The 13,658-nt window shown below is 30.6% G+C and overlaps 1 long non-coding RNA gene across 1 annotated transcript; it reads right to left on the bottom strand.

Annotated features, from left to right (window-relative positions):
* Positions 1–3,620: 3,620 nt before the first annotated feature.
* On the bottom strand, positions 3,621–4,178 carry LOC127860212 (uncharacterized). The gene is made up of 2 exons (XR_008039640.1): positions 4,091–4,178; positions 3,621–3,787 (listed from the first exon to the last, which is right to left on the bottom strand). It is a non-coding gene; the product is annotated as an uncharacterized LOC127860212 (long non-coding RNA).
* Between the last annotated feature and the right edge of the window lie 9,480 nt (positions 4,179–13,658).

Genomic DNA, 13,658 nt, shown 5'->3' with positions numbered 1-13,658 from the left:
TGGTCGACATATTTAATGCTTCGTTCAAACCAGTCTTTATAGAAAAACGTCTTATTGTTTAAAGTTATGTCTTTATTGTTCCATAAAATTGTTTTACTGCTGGTTTGGGTCTCTAAGTTATGAGTGACATCACTCCACGCTGATAGAACATCAGACAGAAATATGTTTTCGTTTGCAATTTCATGTAAGATATTATTGCTGATGTTACATTCAAAGAGTAAGGAGTCACCATATTTTTTTAGGATTTTCTGGTAGAATAATTTCCATTTACTCGTATTGGTATTATCTAGGTATCGTTTAACCCAGCTGCATTTGATTGCATTCAAGAATGATTCAATGTTCGTTAATTGGATACCTCCATTTTCTACAGATTGAATTAACTGAGTTCTTTTTATTTTATCAGGCTTACCGTCCCATATGAAATTGAATATTGCTGATTTTATATCGTTAATAACATCACTTGGTGGATTTGGGAGAACTGTTAATACATATATTAATTTAGGAAGTGCAAACGTTTTCAATACTGTGTTTTTTCCGATTAGTGTAAGTTTACGATGATGCCATGATTTTAAGCAGTTTTTAAAATTCTGTAATTTAGGTATTATGTTTTTAAGAACTGTATCCTTTTCATTATTTGTGAATGTAATTCCTAACGTTGTGGCTTCATCGGATGTCCAATTAAATTTCATTTCTTTTTTATATTGAACATTACTTTGTTTTAATTTACCTACTCGTAGCACAGTACATTTACTTTTGTTTAGTTTAAGACCCGATGTCATTCCGTAAATGGTTAGCAACTCTATGAGGTTATGGAAAGAATCGCTATTGTTATTTAAAAAATAAGTTGCATCATCAGCAAATAGGGATTGTTTGATTTCTTCGTCAGGTTCTAGTGATATGCCTTTTATGTGTTCATTTGATTGGATGTGATGTGATAGATACTCTATGCAAATAATAAAAAGCGATGATGAGAGTGGACATCCTTGTCGAACCCCTCGTTCGATGTTAAAACTGTTTGAAAAGAAGCCATTGTTGATGATTATACTGTTAATATCAGTATAGAATAGTTTGACCCATTGAATGAGACTTTCACCAAAGTTCATATTTTCTAAGCAAGAGAACATAAATGAATGATCAAGCGAATCGAATGCCTTTTCAAAGTCTGCAAAGAATATTAGACCAGGATTATTTGAATTGTTGAAATAGTTTATGCATTCTTGGATAAGACGAACGTTTTCACCAATGTAACGTCCTTTTATGAAACCAGATTGAGATTTTGAAATGATTGATGGTAATATTTTTTTTATTCTGTTTGCTATACTTTTAGTTGCAATTTTGTAATCATTGTTAAGTTAACTAATCGGGCGCCAGTTTGATAAGGATTCTAAGTTTTTTCCAGGTTTTGGGATAAGTGAAATAATACCTTGTTTTTGTAGCGTAGTTAAGTTTTCGTTGTTAAATGAATAGTTAAGTGAATTAATTAGATGTGTTTATATATCATTCCAGAATATTTTATAAAACTCGATTGTGATGCCATCAGATCCTGGGCTTTTGTTATTTTGCATTTCTTGTAGGGCTAATCCACATTCATATTCATTAAGCAATCCGTCGCACAGTTCTTTTTCTTCCTGGTTTAAAGCATGATGTGTATTTTTAAAAAGAGTGTTATTTTCAACATTTTTTCGTTTATAGAGGGTTTCAAAAAACAAACGTTGTTCTTCTAGTATTTGAGTTCTGTTTGTTATATCTTTGCCATTGACTACTTATTTGTGTACAGTTTTTTGTTCACTTCTACGTTTTTCAATGTTTGCGAAATATTTTGTATTCTTTTCATTGTGTTCAACATGCTGTGCCCGCGCTCTTAGTATTATTCCATTGAGATGTGTATGATAGATTCCATCTAGTATTTGTTTTTTTAATGTTATTTCATTTTCAATGTCGGTGGTGTCATTTGTATTTGTTTGATGCAATTGTTTTTCAAGTGTTTCAATGGTTTTGATGGTTTCAGTTTCAAGTTTGTGTGTTTCTTTTTGTTTAAATGATGTGTATCTAATTGTTGTGTTACGTATATTTCCTTTAATTACTTCCCATAAGGTGTTTGGGTTTGCATCTTTATTATTTTGAACTGTATTTAATATTTCCTGTTTTATTTGTGTTTGATATTGTGTATCTAATAAGATGCTGTTGTTAATTTTAAAGTATCCTGGGCCTCTTTCAGGTTGTATCTTGTGCAGTTTAAGTTCAACTAGAGAGTGGTCAGTCATAAATCCTGGTTTTATTTTACATGTGTCAATAATGTTGCAAAGAGATTCAGATATTAAAAAATAGTCTAATCTACAAAATATTGTTGGTTTTGTGTTTGAATGCCAGGTGAATTTGCTCTCGTTTGGGTATACTGTACGCCAGATATCTATCATATTGTAGTTTTCAATTATGTTGTTTAAAATGTTTCTATTTTTAGTATGAGTATAAAGGTTTCCATTCTTTTTATCTATTAATGGGTTCAGGAACGTATTGAAATCACCACCGATTATAATGTTTTTATCTTGGTTATTTATTATAAAGGATTGTAATGTTTCGTAAAATGTGGAATCGTCTATGTTAGGGCCGTAGACGTTGATTAATGTTATTTGTGTTTCGTGTATTTTGATATCTATACTTGCTTGTCTGCCAATTATTATTTCCTTAAAGTTATCGACTGTGACACCTATATTATTTTTTATCAGAAAGGCAATGCCTTGTTTATTAGTATGTTCTCCACTGAGATAGATTTCTCCGTCCCATTCATCTTTTAAGGTTTGTGCTAAAGTAGGTGTCAAATGACATTCTTGTAAAAGGCATATACTATATTTTTTTTCGTCTAACCATTTGAAGATTTTTATGCGTTTGTCTTTATTGTTTAATCCTTTTACATTTAAAGTACATAATTTAATCATTTTAGTAGGTGGAGGGTGGTGTGAATCGTAATTTGTATGTGCTTGTCCAGTAAATTTTTATTTTAAAATGTGTCCAGTTGGTTTCTCTTATAGGACATAAGATGTCCATACATACAAACAAAAAAAGAAAACAAAAATTAAGAATACAAAAAGATAAATATTCCATAGACTTGAAGAAGTCAAAAGAGATAATAAAATAAAAATAAAAATATACAATTTAACAAGAACACACTGAACAAAAATAGGTCCAAGTGCAAGATAAATTGCCCTAGATATAAGACAAGAATATTTGGTTGCTCAACTACTATAGCAAAAATAGCACAGTGTAGCACATTTTTATTTAATTAACAAACACAACAAAAAGTAAAGTAGCAGTGTTAACAATTGTATTAATAACAAAGAGACAAATAGAAGTACAAACATAATCAAATTCGAATCAAACAAAAAGCACAAATAAACCAGTGTATACAATGGAGGAGATTTGTTGAAACAGAATATAATTACACACAGTTGGATTTGGGTTAGCGTTAGGGGTCGGGTTAGGGTTTGGGTTAGCCTAAACCCAACCCTAACCCTACCCCGACCCCTAACCCTAACCCTTACCCTAACCCTTTTTTGGGGTTATCACCCCTGACCATGCCTCGCCCGTTGTAGTTTTCCGTCTCCCTGAAGTAGACACACATCTGAAGTATCTTTATTTTATTTTTTTCAAAGAAGATAGTTATGTAACTGTGGTGATGTATAATATTAATTGCAAGAGTTAATAACATTCCAGGTGTAGAATTCTTGAGCTTCATGCAGAATGAGATACAGTATTCCAGTTTCTGACTTCTGTTGACACTGTGATGTTCCTGAAAAAAAAAGGTTTATATAAGTTATAACAATAAACCATTCAATAACATTTAAAGACAGCATAGTTATCTGTTTTAAAATAATTGTTCTTTTCAAAGAAAAGTATTTTACCAAAGGTAATCAAACTTCTAATTTGCCCAAACTTAATTAATAATATATTTTTCCATACCCCACCCGCTTTGCCTTTTGGCATGTTTCGTTTTTACCTCCTTTAAACACAATAAAATCGAAATAAAGCATAAACATGAACTACAATTAAATCAAAAATACTAAGCTAATAACAAATTACAAAAAAATCATACCATATAAGTTATATCTGCAAATTATTGGGAAATTATAATTGCATCAACACAGAACTCTATGCAGACGCACTGCAGTAGATGATCGAGGGTGTCCAGTCATTACACCCCCTGGACGTTACACCCCTGGTCATTACACCCTCTAAGCCTGGACATTACACCCACCAAGATATTGATTAGATTATAAAGGTGTAATCAACTTATGAACCACTTATGAACCACTAATAGGATTGGTCATGTAAGATGACACTGATGAGATTAATGGTTGCTCAAATTATTTAATTGAGCAGCCATCATTTAAAACATTAATTTTTATTTCACCTGAATGACTATAACAATATGCATCTAAATAATAAATACTTTTTTTCAAGAATATACAGGAAAAAACTTGAAGAAATAAAAATAAAGATAAATGAAATAAATATTTAGAATAAACAAAACACAATCTTAATTCATATACGTTTATTTTTATTTCACCATAATGTTATAATATGCATCTAAATCATAAATACTTTTTTCAAGAATAGACAATTATATATATAATTTAAACATCACAAAAGAAGATTTTAATTAAATAAGATATTAAATCAATCATTATTCTGTAATTGATATGTTTTGTTTTTTTAAGTAATTTATTGTAAAAAAAAATCTTTAAAGCTATAAGAAATAATTCTTTATTATTTATGGAAACGGCCTCAAATACATAAGGACTAAGGCAATCTCTTTATCTCAGTGTATCACATCTGTTACTTAAGTTTTATTACTATTGTAGTAACCATAGTATTTCACTTATATATTGATATATCTATTTCATTAGCATAAAATGCATGCAGTGTTATGTCTCTGATATTGACAATGAAGCAAATCTGCCCTTTCATGTCACTCAAACAAAAGGAGGTAACTTGCTATTAATTTAAAGCAAGTATTAATAAAGTAAAAATATCCTATATCTGTTGGTTTCAGTGAGTTTGTTAGATATTGAAATAGAAGTAATATATTGTCACTGTATGATATATAAAATTTTACTGCAGACTTCAAAGTTCATTAATTACAATATCATTAGACTTTAAAGTCAGAATTGATAATGAGGGATCATTGAAGAAATACTTTTTTATATTGAAACACAATTAACAGGAATCTGTCACTTACTGTAGCAATCAAAGCATGTTTTCACAGTTTATGGGAGGGCCCTAATTGGCACTAGTCTGTGTATCTTTTATTGCCCCTAATAAACAGTTAGAGGGTCTCTGTCTGGCCCTAATGTGGCCCAAATAGGTCCAATGTTTATCTAAGTGGCCAAGTGTTACTGTTAGTTTTACAAACTGTGTTTCATAAATGATGACTCAAAACTGTGTCAATGATTTAAAACACTAAATTGAGGCATGAGTCTTAATGCAACATAAGATCAACTTAATTATTTGAATGATAACAAAAATATATATAACATGTATAATCCCTCATGTCTCTACCCATTTCCCTTTTCCTGCATAAATACCATTCTGTTACATATCATATCATATTTTTAGAAAAATAATATTTTATTATTTTTTTTTTTTATTCAATATCCTACATACAATGTAAACATGTATATGATCATACAACATAGTGATTGTACAAAGCAATATAGTTCAGACATGTTATACAAGATATGCTAATATATATTTATTTTTTTTGAGAGAAAAGAAAAGAACAACAGAGGAATAGTTATGAAATATGATGAATTGTATAAAGTTGAAAGAAAAGATACTGGACTTGTGTGTTTTGTTGTATATTCACAATGATCTTGTCTGACTGAAAAAATAAGAATAAAAAAAAATAAACAAACTATTTTAGAGAGATAGACTAACATTAGAGTGAAATGTATATACGTGGACAAAAACATTATGAGAATTTAATCCGATTCCATTTTTGTTCAAAGATGTGTAATGTGTCATTACTGAGGGCTATTTCTTTCTCAATTTGAATTTTTAGTTTAAGACTGTGGACAAAACAATTAAAATTTGGTACTTGTTTTTTGTACTTCATGTTTAAGATAAAATATTTCATTAATATAACCATAAAATTCACAATATTATTACAGTCTATTGATTTCAATGAGTTAATTCCGAAACTTACATTTAAGAGAGATAGTTTAACGTTTAGTTGATGTTGTTCAAGAAAAGATATTAATTGATTCCAAATAGGCTGGATGTGTTTGCACTCCCAAAAAAGATGTTCTATAGTTTCAATGTTTTCACTGCAGAAGTCACACAGATTTGAGTTAGATAATTTACATTTAAAGAGATATTTATTTGTAGCTATAATTCTATGGATGTATTTATATTGAAAATTTCTCAGTGTGCTTTCAATAGTTGCTTTATATGGCATGGTAAATATGTGTTTCCAATTAATTTCATTTTCTCCAAAAAGAACTTGCCATTTATTTTGGATTTTGGAGTTTTCTGTAGGGTTTTTAATTTGTAGTGTGTAAAATATTTTATTTGTTTTGTTTTTTCTTCCAAGTATGTTTTCTACAAATGTTGTTTGAGTACATGGTGTATTATTTGTATTGGTTTCCGATTTAATATGTATGGGTATGCTTTTGATAAGTGTGTAGTACTTCAAAAAATTATTTGAAGGTATTCCGTATATGTAGCATATATTATCAAAAGAGTAGAAATCCTTAATTCTGTAGTCATATAATTGGTCGACATATTTAATGCTTCGTTCAAACCAGTCTTTATAGAAAAACGTCTTATTGTTTAAAGTTATGTCTTTATTGTTCCATAAAATTGTTTTACTGCTGGTTTGGGTCTCTAAGTTATGAGTGACATCACTCCACGCTGATAGAACATCAGACAGAAATATGTTTTCGTTTGCAATTTCATGTAAGATATTATTGCTGATGTTACATTCAAAGAGTAAGGAGTCACCATATTTTTTTAGGATTTTCTGGTAGAATAATTTCCATTTACTCGTATTGGTATTATCTAGGTATCGTTTAACCCAGCTGCATTTGATTGCATTCAAGAATGATTCAATGTTCGTTAATTGGATACCTCCATTTTCTACAGATTGAATTAACTGAGTTCTTTTTATTTTATCAGGCTTACCGTCCCATATGAAATTGAATATTGCTGATTTTATATCGTTAATAACATCACTTGGTGGATTTGGGAGAACTGTTAATACATATATTAATTTAGGAAGTGCAAACGTTTTCAATACTGTGTTTTTTCCGATTAGTGTAAGTTTACGATGATGCCATGATTTTAAGCAGTTTTTAAAATTCTGTAATTTAGGTATTATGTTTTTAAGAACTGTATCCTTTTCATTATTTGTGAATGTAATTCCTAACGTTGTGGCTTCATCGGATGTCCAATTAAATTTCATTTCTTTTTTATATTGAACATTACTTTGTTTTAATTTACCTACTCGTAGCACAGTACATTTACTTTTGTTTAGTTTAAGACCCGATGTCATTCCGTAAATGGTTAGCAACTCTATGAGGTTATGGAAAGAATCGCTATTGTTATTTAAAAAATAAGTTGCATCATCAGCAAATAGGGATTGTTTGATTTCTTCGTCAGGTTCTAGTGATATGCCTTTTATGTGTTCATTTGATTGGATGTGATGTGATAGATACTCTATGCAAATAATAAAAAGCGATGATGAGAGTGGACATCCTTGTCGAACCCCTCGTTCGATGTTAAAACTGTTTGAAAAGAAGCCATTGTTGATGATTATACTGTTAATATCAGTATAGAATAGTTTGACCCATTGAATGAGACTTTCACCAAAGTTCATATTTTCTAAGCAAGAGAACATAAATGAATGATCAAGCGAATCGAATGCCTTTTCAAAGTCTGCAAAGAATATTAGACCAGGATTATTTGAATTGTTGAAATAGTTTATGCATTCTTGGATAAGACGAACGTTTTCACCAATGTAACGTCCTTTTATGAAACCAGATTGAGATTTTGAAATGATTGATGGTAATATTTTTTTTATTCTGTTTGCTATACTTTTAGTTGCAATTTTGTAATCATTGTTAAGTTAACTAATCGGGCGCCAGTTTGATAAGGATTCTAAGTTTTTTCCAGGTTTTGGGATAAGTGAAATAATACCTTGTTTTTGTAGCGTAGTTAAGTTTTCGTTGTTAAATGAATAGTTAAGTGAATTAATTAGATGTGTTTATATATCATTCCAGAATATTTTATAAAATTCGATTGTGATGCCATCAGATCCTGGGCTTTTGTTATTTTGCATTTCTTGTAGGGCTAATCCACATTCATATTCATTAAGCAATCCGTCGCACAGTTCTTTTTCTTTCTGGTTTAAAGCATGATGTGTATTTTTAAAAAGAGTGTTATTTTCAACATTTTTTCGTTTATAGAGGGTTTCAAAAAACAAACGTTGTTCTTCTAGTATTTGAGTTCTGTTTGTTATATCTTTGCCATTGACTACTTATTTGTGTACAGTTTTTTGTTCACTTCTACGTTTTTCAATGTTTGCGAAATATTTTGTATTCTTTTCATTGTGTTCAACATGCTGTGCCCGCGCTCTTAGTATTATTCCATTGAGATGTGTATGATAGATTCCATCTAGTATTTGTTTTTTTAATGTTATTTCATTTTCAATGTCGGTGGTGTCATTTGTATTTGTTTGATGCAATTGTTTTTCAAGTGTTTCAATGGTTTTGATGGTTTCAGTTTCAAGTTTGTGTGTTTCTTTTTGTTTAAATGATGTGTATCTAATTGTTGTGTTACGTATATTTCCTTTAATTACTTCCCATAAGGTGTTTGGGTTTGCATCTTTATTATTTTGAACTGTATTTAATATTTCCTGTTTTATTTGTGTTTGATATTGTGTATCTAATAAGATGCTGTTGTTAATTTTAAAGTATCCTGGGCCTCTTTCAGGTTGTATCTTGTGCAGTTTAAGTTCAACTAGAGAGTGGTCAGTCATAAATCCTGGTTTTATTTTACATGTGTCAATAATGTTGCAAAGAGATTCAGATATTAAAAAATAGTCTAATCTACAAAATATTGTTGGTTTTGTGTTTGAATGCCAGGTGAATTTGCTCTCGTTTGGGTATACTGTACGCCAGATATCTATCATATTGTAGTTTTCAATTATGTTGTTTAAAATGTTTCTATTTTTAGTATGAGTATAAAGGTTTCCATTCTTTTTATCTATTAATGGGTTCAGGAACGTATTGAAATCACCACCGATTATAATGTTTTTATCTTGGTTATTTATTATAAAGGATTGTAATGTTTCGTAAAATGTGGAATCGTCTATGTTAGGGCCGTAGACGTTGATTAATGTTATTTGTGTTTCGTGTATTTTGATATCTATACTTGCTTGTCTGCCAATTATTATTTCCTTAAAGTTATCGACTGTGACACCTATATTATTTTTTATCAGAAAGGCAATGCCTTGTTTATTAGTATGTTCTCCACTGAGATAGATTTCTCCGTCCCATTCATCTTTTAAGGTTTGTGCTAAAGTAGGTGTCAAATGACATTCTTGTAAAAGGCATATACTATATTTTTTTTCGTCTAACCATTTGAAGATTTTTATGCGTTTGTCTTTATTGTTTAATCCTTTTACATTTAAAGTACATAATTTAATCATTTTAGTAGGTGGAGGGTGGTGTGAATCGTAATTTGTATGTGCTTGTCCAGTAAATTTTTATTTTAAAATGTGTCCAGTTGGTTTCTCTTATAGGACATAAGATGTCCATACATACAAACAAAAAAAGAAAACAAAAATTAAGAATACAAAAAGATAAATATTCCATAGACTTGAAGAAGTCAAAAGAGATAATAAAATAAAAATAAAAATATACAATTTAACAAGAACACACTGAACAAAAATAGGTCCAAGTGCAAGATAAATTGCCCTAGATATAAGACAAGAATATTTGGTTGCTCAACTACTATAGCAAAAATAGCACAGTGTAGCACATTTTTATTTAATTAACAAACACAACAAAAAGTAAAGTAGCAGTGTTAACAATTGTATTAATAACAAAGAGACAAATAGTAGTACAAACATAATCAAATTCGAATCAAACAAAAAGCACAAATAAACCAGTGTATACAATGGAGGAGATTTGTTGAAACAGAATATAATTACACACAGTTGGATTTAACTAATAGATACAGACTATACTATCCAGTTGGTGTCTAAAGATACAACTTTAAACGTGTAAGATTTCAATAAAACATGCTTGCGTTAGCTATTTAATAATAAACAACACTGATCATTTAATTATCTACACTATGTCTATCTATATTATTAATATAGGTAGCAATATTAAGGAAATAAAGGAAAACAGCCATATGTATATCCTCAAGTATGACATGCCCCATCAATCTTACTCGGTAGAATACAGTTATTCATGAAAACCATGAACAAACTTGAGCAAATCAACTGATCCATTGTGTTTTGATAGAAAGAGCGACCGTTATTTAATGGAAAGTAGTATATGTATATAGAGTACATTTACTAAACACATCCCCGCGTTCCATGAGAAAGCGAAAAACTAAACAATATTATGAGTCACATCATAACAAATGTTAGAAAGATTAGAATAATATTTTTTTCAATGGGAATGGTTTATTTTTTTGATATTTTGATAGAACAAACAAAATGTATTCTGCAGTTATCTTTTCAAAAGTAAGGCAAGTGCTCCTTTGTATTTTGAATATACATATAAAGTCTGTTTTTGTATGTGCGTATATGCGTATATGTTTATGTTTGAGTATGCGTGGGTACGTGCGTACGTGGTCTCTCATGCGTAGGAGTTTGCTCATGTGTGTGCGCAATTATATTTTATGGTATATAAGTTTCAACATATATAGATGTTAAAAAAACTAGATGTTTGATTGAATTGTTGATGCGATATTTTCAAAACAAAAAGGAAACATTGATTATTACTTTATTAATGGTATATAAGTATATAGATGTTAAAAACTAGATGAATAATTGAGTTGTTGATGCGACATTTACAAAACAAAAAAGAGACAATGATAATGACCTTAATATTAATATTACAGTGTATAGCAGAAAGGTTAATCATATTGTAAGTAATATAGTAAACTTTGATTTATAAATCAGCAAATTATGTAACAGGTAAGTTCATTACAACTACTTAGCATTGTTAAAGCGTTCTACAAAGAGTATGCAGAGGAAAAGATACATTAAAAATGTGCACGATGATAATAGATTGTTTTAGTATATATCAAAATGACAGACAAAGCTTTTCGATGAAAAACAGTTTAAATTTTATTACTCTGCAATAGACAATACATAGTGCACAATGAGAAGTGGTGTACATACCGATTTGAAAGAGCACAAACTAAAATTCCATAGTCTGATGTGTATCCTTAATTGTCACCACTTTAAGCGCTGGCTCCCTTCGTGGACTGCCTGTTTCGGTTTCGGAACTCCTTTATTGTATTGTCTATATTGTCAAAAATGTCGAACTTTATGCGTTCTTCAGAGTTGGTTTGTGCAAAGACTGCCCCGTTGAAGAACCAGGCACTCTTAATGTCCGGGTGCAGAAGTAGTCTAGTGATCAGGCCTTGATTACGTTTTGTAACATCGTCCACTAGCTTAAATCCTTTGTTCTTCATTGGTGTTCTTTTTCTCATAATTGATGATTTTGCGTTATTGTTCTTTAGTTTGAGTAGTATTGGGCGAATGCTGCCCTTCTTGGTTGGAATGCGATGAATCGCCAGTATATCCTCGGGCTTAAGCTCGACATCTGCTGCTGTCCTCAGTATGTTCGATACGGTTTGAATAAGATTGGTTTCTGATTCTTGGGATGTTTCTTTGATGTTCATTATTTTCACATTATTTTTTCTGGAGTATTGTTCGTTATAATTGGCTAGTTTCAGTGCATCTCTACTTGTGTCATAGTTTTTTTCGATTTGTGTTTGCAGCTCACTTATTGCTTTCGTGCTGCTGCTCTTGAGGTCATCGACTTTTTGTTTTAATTGTTCATTTTCAAATTCCAGGCTCGCAATTTGTTCCTTTAATGAATTTGAAATATTTTTCACTTCAGTTTCAATGCGTTTGATCATAGTCTCTTCAATTTTTCCCATTATTGTGGTAACTGTGTTTTTAATCAATTCTTCTATTTCATCCTTCTTAATCATGCTTTTGAGATCTTCCCTCAAATAGCTTATACTGTCTGTCATGACTTCAAGTTGGGAGTGAATATTTGTCAGTTCTTCCATACTGGTATTGTTGGAGTCAGAACGCTGTTTCTTTGTGGCTGGCTTAGTTGGAGGCTTTTGTCCTTTAAAATTGAATTGAGGTTGATCTGTTTTACTGTTAGCACTCATTATGGTATTACGGCGTTATCTTGAATCTGTATTGTAGATGTTGTAGTGTTTAATCCAATCAATTAGTATGTGCAGCCAGTGGTTTAAAGAAATATTCACACTTGTTCATCAGAAGTACAGTTATTTTGCATGTCCAATAATAGTCCCAAATGTCCAGGGATCGTCTCAATGTACTCAATAATCCAGGTTTTTACCACATACAAATACAAATGTTCACTAAATATCACTATTTATATCCACTTTTGGAAGTAACTAATTTATCCCATATGTTCTATATATATTAACCTATTGTTTAGCACCAAACATTATTATTTACTATCACTATTTCTAATTAAAAAGAGCAATTTAGACAGGAGCTGGAATCAGCCAAACATCACTGATGGGTATGGTTGACCTTATAATATTTTTGTTAATAAAATGTAAATCATAAGACCATTAAATTGAATTTCATTTATGTAAAAATAAGAAAGTATTATTAGTATTCCAAACTTTATAAATGAGTATTTACAAAAATAAATTGGTCAAGAATGGCGCAGCTAATAAGCTTAAACTAAGTTGGTGTTTTAAATTATTTATCAGTTACAAGACCATTTGATAACAAAAGATCAAAGAACAATGTTTTTCACACCAAAAAATTGTTATTTCCTAATTAACACTGCACATCAATAAGACAGACAAACAGACAATAAAAAACACTTGGAAAGACCCCCATTGAACACACATTAAAGCAGAAACATCATTAATCAAGTGAAGTGTGCCCCATGGTAGGTGTGATCACACTTTAGTAACCTAATCAATTATGTTTACATCTTGGTGGGTGTAATGTCCAGGCTTAGAGGGTGTAATGACTAGGGGTGTAACGTCCAGGGGGTGTAATGACTGGAAATCATAGCAATCATGATCGAGTACCCCCCGACCTCACTTAATCCACTCAGAGTTGTCTCCCTTAAAATAATGTCGAAAAGGTCAATGCTCAGAGGTTGGTATAATTGTGTATCAATTATGGAGTGCTGTCGTGATTTAAGTTGTACTTATTGAATGCAACTTATTAATTTTGTTTCGAGTCCGCATGCTGAATGCTATTTATAATATGAAATAAGGCAAAGCCTCAAAGCGAGCTCGATTTATGTTAAATAGAAGAAACAAACAAAAAAATTTAATAAAGATAATAGGAGGTTTTGGGGATTCCGATAATGACGTCACGTTTGCGCATGTTCAAATTTTGGCCGTCA

This window comes from Dreissena polymorpha, chromosome 15, assembly GCF_020536995.1.
Source record: "Dreissena polymorpha isolate Duluth1 chromosome 15, UMN_Dpol_1.0, whole genome shotgun sequence".
Taxonomy (NCBI): Eukaryota; Metazoa; Mollusca; class Bivalvia; order Myida; family Dreissenidae; genus Dreissena; species Dreissena polymorpha.
This window is presented reverse-complemented; position numbering and strand designations above follow the sequence as displayed.